Source organism: Quercus suber, unplaced genomic scaffold, assembly GCF_002906115.3.
Source record: "Quercus suber isolate HL8 unplaced genomic scaffold, Cork oak 2.0 scaffold_182, whole genome shotgun sequence".
Lineage (NCBI taxonomy): Eukaryota > Viridiplantae > Streptophyta > Magnoliopsida > Fagales > Fagaceae > Quercus > Quercus suber.
The window spans coordinates 506,779-514,854 of record NW_027069640.1 but is presented as its reverse complement, the minus strand read 5'-3'; the positions used below and the strand labels follow the sequence as shown (position 1 = coordinate 514,854).

Here is an 8,076-nt window from a genome sequence, read left to right as displayed (position 1 = left end):
CATCCCCACCCCGCCCCGTGGTATGGGACTAAAATCTTGCGCCATCCCTGCCCCACCACCTTTATGGGATGGAGAAAACCCGCGTGGGGCGAAGCGGGGAGGGGCGGGTTAAGCGGAGCTGGAAAAAATTGTCATTCCTAATCTCAATTACACTTCAATTGAATGGTTACCGGATTCTGTATGTATTTGTATAATTTACAAACCTTGTTAATATCAAGATGTAAGTTCCTCACCAAGGTTGTGAACACTTCAATTGAATGGTTACCGGATTCTGTATGTACTTGTATAATTTGCAAACCTTGTTAATATCAAGATGTAAGTTCCTCACCAAGGTTGTGAGATCTAGACCGGACCTGACTATCCAACCCAATTACTTGTGACCCGGACCCCAATCCGGTTATTTAGCAAGTGAAAACGGGTCTTGAAATTAATTGAGAAAAACGCATGCTCCAAGTATAGAACCAGCGACCTTGTTGGAGTCTTGGACTCCTATCCAACACGCTAACCACTGAACTAGTAGGCTTTATATTATATTTATTTTAATTTTACAAGATAAATAGTATTGGATTTAATTTTATCACTATTTACTTAATAGTATTTTCTATTTTTTTTTTTTTTGTTCAAGAATTATTCTTTCACATCAATAACTATGAATATGAAAATTGTAAATTTATGTTAAAAATAATTTTATTTTAAATTAAAATGCATTTTTTATTTTAAAGATTAATAAATACAATTTTTTAAAGCTTGTTTATATTTATTATTTTCTATTCACTTTATAAAAATAACGAAAATACATTTGAAAGTTGTTTTAATTGCTTAATATTTTTTTAAAGTTAAATTTTCATATTTTTACACATTTAATACATTTATTTGTATTTTAATTAATATTAAATTAATTTTGATGTCATCACGGTTTAACCTCAATTGGACCTCAGTCCGACCTTAAAAACCTTGAACCTCTCCCTTCTCCAGTTCTTTGAACCGTCCGGGTCTGAAAACCATATTCATCACTAAGCTGCCCACCAAAATGTGGAGATTAGTCAACTTGTGCCACCTTGATACAATTGAAACAAAATTGGAAGAGATGCCATTGCATATGCATAAATTGATAAATCTCCAAAAATTAACTACCTTTGTTGTGAGCAAACACAATGGATCTAGTATTAAAGAATCGAGAGAACTTCATCATCTTTCTGGATCATCGTCTATACTAAACTTGCAAAACGTTCAACATGCTGGAGATGCTATGGAGGTCAATTTGAAGGATAAACGGTCTTTGTCTAAGTTGGTGCTGCGATGGGGTCATGACAATTACAATTCAAAAAATGAAAGAAATGTGCATGAAGAATTGCACCCTGATACAAAATTGGAATCTCTCACCATTGAACATTATAGGGGTACAAGATTTCCAAATTGGTTTGAGGCTTGTTCACACTCTAATATGGTAACCATCTAGCTTAGCAATTTTTAAGTATTGCTTCTCCTTGCCTCCACTTGGGCATCTTCCTATACTCAAGACTTTTTATTGAAGGTTTTCATGTTGTATCACTTGAAGATCATGAGTTCTATGGGAATGGATCTTCCACAATTAAGCCGTTTAAATCTCTTGAAAAATTAAGCTTCAAAGACATGCCAGAGTGGCAAAAATGATTTTTATTTGAAGGCAAGGATGAAGATAAGTACAAAGGTGTAGTTTTCTCTGCTCTCCAAGAGCTTTGCATAATTAAATGTCCTAAGCTAAGCACAATCAGCCTCTCTCTTTAATCAAACTTCAAATTGAAAAATGTCATCAGCTTGTTACTTCAATTCCTATAGCTACAGCTCTCCTTAGAATGCAGTCAAGTGATTGTGATAAAGTGTTGTTAAAGCAATTACCACCTAGGCTATGTCAACTCACGATTGGAGGATGCCACATCCTGCAGTCCTTTGCGGAGCTTTTAACGTCTCTCCCAGGAGGTGGTCTACCTACTGCATTATACTCACTTGAAATCCATGGAACAGTTCAGTTGCCAAGGGGTCATTACTATCCTTCACTTGAAAGATTGCAAATACATCATGATTGTAATTCGTTGTGGTATTTTCCATTAGAGTTCTACCAAAAGCTCAAACTTCTTAGAGTGAATGCAAGTGAAAATCTTGAATCTCTTTCAAAATCTGAGGGATCTCACCAGGATCTTACTTCTCTCACCCAATTGGATATCTGGTTTTGCCCTAATTTTGTATCCTTTCCTTGTGGATTGCACCAAATTTGACAAAAAATTTTATCCACGAATGTGAAAAGTTAAAGTCACTACCTGAAGGGATGAACACCCTCCTCCCATCTCTTGAGTCTTTGCAATTGTATGCTTGTCCAAAACTCTAGACAAGGTCCGATCCCCTGTTTTGTCATCCACAAGGTTGCTAAAGATTTCTTCCTCGCATCTACCAACTATTTATGAAAACTTTTGGTGCTTGATGCTGCCAAGTTATATGCCTTTTTTTTTTTTTTTTGGTTTGGTTTATGTTATTTGCATCCACGAGCTTGCTCGATATGACCAGAAAACCATCATGCATTTTGTTATCTAAACATAAGTTCTATATCACTACAATAGCAGGGAATAAATTGTATGTCCCATATATGCCATTTTAAATCAAGTTTACATCATCAGATGCAACAACCAATCTCTATTTGAGCTTTGGGAATTGGTGTTGAACAGGAAGAAGTAAAGTCCTCTCTTGACTTCCAGTTCTTTCTTGCCTTTCTCACTCTGGAGAGCTCAAATGGCTCAGCAAATGACTGCTCTTACTGTCTTGTAGTCCTCACCAGTAGGGGCTGCCCAACACCCTTTTTTACTATCAGGAATTTGAAATTGTCCTTGCTTTTCATGTTCCTTCAGCCCAAAATCTTAACTAGTTTATTACTACATTGCTTTTCAAATCATTTGGCACTAATGGAATATCCCTGATTTAAAAAAAAAAATTTCTTTTTCCTTCCCTGCCAATTGTAAACAATGCGGAATGATGTAATTGAGATGTTTGGTTTCTGTACACATAATAATTAACTGCATGCAACTGTTTATTTTCTTGTCACTTTAAATTTTATTAGTTAACAATAAAATATTTATTTGTTTGTTTATGCAGAATAACCTTTACTCAGCAACCCAGGAAGAGACATTGAGACTGTTCAGTTACATGAGAATGACAAGCTCGATTCATACATGAGTTATAGCAAATAGATTATCGGGATACAAAGGCCAAATGATAGGCCACCTGCCACCTTTTCTAATCCATGGTCTATTAAAAGGTTCTTGAGCAGATTCACATTAATTTATAATCAGATAATTTAATTTGCCAAGCTATCTCCCCATCTTAAAACTTTGAATCTTGGTCAATTATGTCTTCTTTTCAGCAAAACTTTCCTGGTACAAGATGTTTAAGCACATCAACAAATAAATAGCTAGCGTATACTTTACCCAAGTTCACTGTCAAAAACACTTCCTTGCCTCTTCCAATCTCTACCAAAGACTTACAATTGAACATGCCACAAGTCAATTAGAACATTCAATCTCATATAGGTGCTTCCCATTTAAAAGAAGAAGGAAAAAAAAAAAAAAAAAATTGGTAAGAACCCCAACATAAGGGGAAATCCCCTTTTAATAACAAACCAAAAAAATCTAATTAATCGTAAGTCTTTTGATCATCATATCTAATAAAAGGTTCAAACCTGTAATTGGGTATATCAGTTTCCTATATGCACCTTCCATTTTACATAGTAAATAAAAAATAAAAAATAATCCTGATTAGTATTCTTAAAATTTGGAAGGAGGCTGTGATATGTTGATAGTCAATGCAATTTTTTTTTTCCAGGAATCGGAGTATAATACATGTGAATTATCTTGATTAGTATTCTGAAAATCCACAGCCAACATTTTATGCAATTATAAATAATTATGAAAAAAAAAATTTCATCCTTGAGAGTAAAGCCTGTGCAATTGTTTTCAAAGTAGTGTTGAAGTTTTGAGAATTTTGAGCAAGGCAATTACTGCTTTCTGAACGTGTCAAACAAGCAGTTTTAAAACTAATGAAATAGTGCTTATAGGCCAGCAGAGTAGTTTCGTACACTAATAGCAAATCAGCTCTATGCACATTTCTGGAAATGTAAAGCATGTAATTCTACCATATTAGTTTTTTAATGGAGCCAGAACATCAATAAGGAACTTGCATGATATAGAGATATCTAACGAAATTATAACTGCATAAAGAACCCAAACTTCAGAAGATATGGAAAACTTGGTCTATATATCTCAGGTAATGCCATTGTCGAACTTGCTCAAGGCCCTGCCTGCCAATTTCAGTTGCAACCTATTTTAGATGACATTTGCTACCCCCAAATCACATTTTGGTTTTGTATGGTTCCTAATAGCTGCTACAGGAGTGTAGAGGCTTGGCTACAGAAGATGTTAATTCTTTTATCAGCCTCATAAGGATCTAGACTAATATGTTTTCTTATCCTCATTCATTATGATACTTGCATTGTACTATCCTTGTGACTTTTTCCTCTTAATTGATAATGCATCAGGAAAAAAAGTGCAACTAGTGTTTCCAAGGTGCAAGCTATTTCACATAACTGAAAAGTATTTCAGGAGACATACAGAACTGACATATTCTATATTGTTCGTAGATAATTGTGAAGGAATAATCTAAATGACCATCTTCCAACATTGTCTTTTAAACCAAGATTCAAGAACATCTTTATATTTGGCCATCAATTCAAACTTCTCATTAACTTTGTTCAATTTTGACGCTATCCCTGTACAAGATGGAGTGCTGCAAGGAGTGGAAATAGGGTTCCAGTTACATACCTGATTTGGGCCAGCCTTAGATTCAGTTTCCAGCTTACATCTCAAAGTTTCAGTAGCAAGCTCATCCAATATGTCATCTGCATCATAAAGAGCATCTTTAGCAATGTGCAAACACTTCTCCACTACAGGGCTATGGAATTTCTACTCCTCAGCATCATTAAGCAATGCTGTGACATTTTAATTGTAAGAAACAAATCCCTGCCCCCCTCCCCAAAAAAAAAAAAAAAAAAAATCATTATGATCTTTCCTTGTCCAATGATAATTGATCAGCTGGTTTCAAAAGGTCTGAATGGTTTTTCTTTCTTTTTTTAAAATATCCCTCCTCCAAGCCCCAATGTAAGAAAATAAAGAAGGGAGAATGACAAATTAAGCAGATAATGGGAATATATTACTTGGATTAATAAGATATTGCTGCACAAGTGAATTAGGAACTGAAGCAGGTTCCTTTGTACAATACAAAATGAATTAATCAAACACAAGTCTCATGCTTCTATTTCTAGAGTTCATGACTGGTATAAAAAAGAATTTAAAAAAAAAAAAAAAAAAAGGAAAAAAGAGACCAGTGGTGATTTAAAAAGTACTACTAGTTACCTAACAGCCATTGGTCCATCATTGACAATTCAAACTTCTGTACCAAGCAGATGCTTTTTTTTTTTTTTTTTTGGGATGAATAACAAAATATCAATAATCAAAAAGACCCAGGTACACCAGGAGTGTACATGGATTAGAGTACATGAATATCATATATTACAATGATCAAGCATAACAAAAATATTAGAACAAGAAAAAGAAGTAAAAATAAAAGCATCTAGTGTAAATCGACCGTTCTTTATTTTTCATGATTAATCATAAGTCCTTTTGATCATCGTATCCAATAAAACGTTCAAATCTATTATTGGGTATAATCTACTATATGTATCTTCAATTTTACATAAAAATATTTAAATCATCAAAAGCCCAAATCATATTAATTCTCAGAGAGTGTTCAAATAAGTAAAAATAAAAATAAAAAAAACAGAAGGTGGAAGTCAGACCAATGGGGAATGTAAGTTGATGTGAATGTGTTGCGAAGCTCTGCTCTGATAGATAAGACAACAGAGACCACGGAGACCCCGTACGCTTTTCCTAGCCATGGCAGTACTCGTGGACACACGAACACATCTGTAGCAGCCACATTGTATAACCCCATTGGTGTCAGCGCTAACCATCTTCCATGCCACCACCTTTAGTTTTTAGCACTGGGTCACAAGCCTACGCAACCAAGCTCGGCAATCTCATTGCCTCTAATCCTACAATATAACGAGTAAACTAGTTTGATTATTAGGCAATGTGGGACTGGCATGTTTGGTTTTTTAAAAGACCCAGACAGTGGTTTTATAATTTTCTCTTTTATTTTTAGTACAAGTTTTTAATTTTAGAGAATCACTTTGCAAAAATACTCACAGATTATGTATTTTACATTCTACTTTCTTTAAATTTACATTTTTATATATCTCAAAAAATAAAAGCTTCTTCCTCTCAGCTCTCCACTGCTGCTTCTTTTTTGTTGGGTTGCGGTACTTCCTCTTCTATACTGCTTCTTTTTGTTGGGTTGCGGTCTTAAAAAAAGTAGTCATTGATTTGAAATTCTATCGTATCTCTATAATAAAATAATAATAATAATAATAATAATAAGTGATCGGTAACTTGATAGGGTCTTAATAGCAGCAATATTTACTCTTTTTTTATTGTAAGTTAAAGGTGCTTTTCCTTGCTAAAAGTTTTGTTGTCACCATCATTCTGAAGTTTCAAAAGTTATAGGCAACATATAGCGGTGTTTCGAAAAAACGCTGGAATAGACCAGTTTTTTTGTAGTGTCAAGGCTGAAGTCATGCTATTATCACAGTGTTGCTGCTTTGAATTAAAGTTTTAAAGGGTTTTTGGAGTCAGTTTGAGATTCCGTCATAAACGTGAGTGTGTCATTTGTTATCTTTCCAGTTTTAGTGCCCGTTTGGTTGGGCGTTTTGAGCCCACTTTTACCATTTACGCACATTTGCAAAATGCTGAGACAACTTTTGCGTTTGGCTCAGTCCAAAACGCAAATTTTTTTAAAAAGTTGCGTTTTGGGCCAAGGCAAAAAATAGTCCAGGAACGCGCAACAAATATGGAGCATCAGAGCTCCATTTTGGAAAACGCCCAAGCACATTTGAAAGCTATCCGTTGGACTCACAATACAATTACCAAATTATCCTTTCACACCATTCCTCGTTCCTCTCATCTCTCTGCTCTGCCCTCTGCCCTCTCACTAACAAATTTCCAAATCCAAACACAAAAAAATTCTATAACAAATTCCCAAATCAGCTAAGGAAAAATAAAATTAATCCCTTGCAAATTAGGATTCCTCAAAATGCAAAAAAAAAAAAAAAAAAAAATCAGAATATTGCAAATTAGGATCAAATGGAGTTTTGTACCCATCTTGCAGTGGATGAGTTCTAGTGGAGAAGAAGTTGAAGAGTCATGAGTTCTGGTGGCTCTTAGAACACGCTGAGAACGCAATCATCGCAGCGACCGACACCAAAACAGTCCCCGCAAAGAGAATCCTTCTCAGGTCTCTCTCCTGATCTTGATTTAACAGCTGTTCAAAAACATTATCCATCTGAGGTTGAAAACAAAGGATTTAAAAGCCAGGTTGATCAGTGAATGAAGAAGGCTCATGCCCGTCCATCTCTTGCATTTAGGGTTTCCAGAGGCAAGCAAAAGACTAAAAGGAAGGGATGAAGGAACCTTCTTGGATACCTGCTTTAATAGTTCTAAAAGATCAGTTGTAAACGACGGCAGGGGAAAAAAAAAAAAAAAAGAGGAAGAAGGAGAGCTTGGAACGTTCTGGAGTTTGGAGGAATGGCAGGGAAAACAAATGAGAAAAGAAGGATAAAAAAGAAAAGATGAAGGGTACGTGTGTGAAGGAAAAAAAAGAAAAAAAAGAAAAAAGAAAGAAATGCCGTGTGTGGAGGATAAAAAAAGAGGAAAAAAAAAAAAGAAAGAAATGTTATCACAATTTTTTATAATTTTTTCATAATAAATTTTAAGTGGTAGGTTAGTATTACTAATATTGGTAAGAAAAAAATAATTTTTTTAGAAAGAGAAAAAAATAATTTTAATAGTACGTTAAAATTAAAATTAGTATCAGTTTTTATCATAATATTTTTACAATACTTTCACAATAAATCTTAAGTGGTAGGTTATTATTAGCTAA

At 34.5% G+C, this 8,076-nt stretch overlaps 1 long non-coding RNA gene across 1 annotated transcript; it reads right to left on the bottom strand.

Annotated features, from left to right (window-relative positions):
* Positions 1-3,071: 3,071 nt before the first annotated feature.
* On the bottom strand, positions 3,072-6,148 carry LOC136069637 (uncharacterized). The gene is made up of 3 exons (XR_010630873.1): positions 5,879-6,148; positions 4,845-4,921; positions 3,072-3,401 (listed from the first exon to the last, which is right to left on the bottom strand). It is a non-coding gene; the product is annotated as an uncharacterized LOC136069637 (long non-coding RNA).
* Positions 6,149-8,076: the final 1,928 nt, after the last annotated feature.